We start from the raw sequence: 351 nt of genomic DNA on the forward strand, positions 1-351 counted from the left end.
CGCCTTCTCTTTCTCATCAATACCCATTGCCTTCGTCTCCTAATTGCAACACTGTCTGGACTTCTGCCCTAATCAGCCCATCCCAAATAGCTATTCTTATTGATCTCAAATAAATGCTTTTTGCTTCTCACTTTGAAAGGCCTTTTATTTTTTAGGAAAACATATCTAACTAACTGGGAGGACTGTGTTTTTATTTGCTAAGCTGCCAACTCGATCCAGTCCTTCCCGAGACGGTTACATCCTGATGGATGCACGCGTGGACTGAAGGAAGAGGGGGTGAAGGACGTCCTGGGCAGTGTTCTAGGGCAGGGCTGAGGGCTGAGACAGGGCCTGCTATAATTATTCACATTC

This window comes from Myotis davidii, unplaced genomic scaffold, assembly GCF_000327345.1.
Source record: "Myotis davidii unplaced genomic scaffold, ASM32734v1 scaffold1203, whole genome shotgun sequence".
Classification (NCBI taxonomy): domain Eukaryota; kingdom Metazoa; phylum Chordata; class Mammalia; order Chiroptera; family Vespertilionidae; genus Myotis; species Myotis davidii.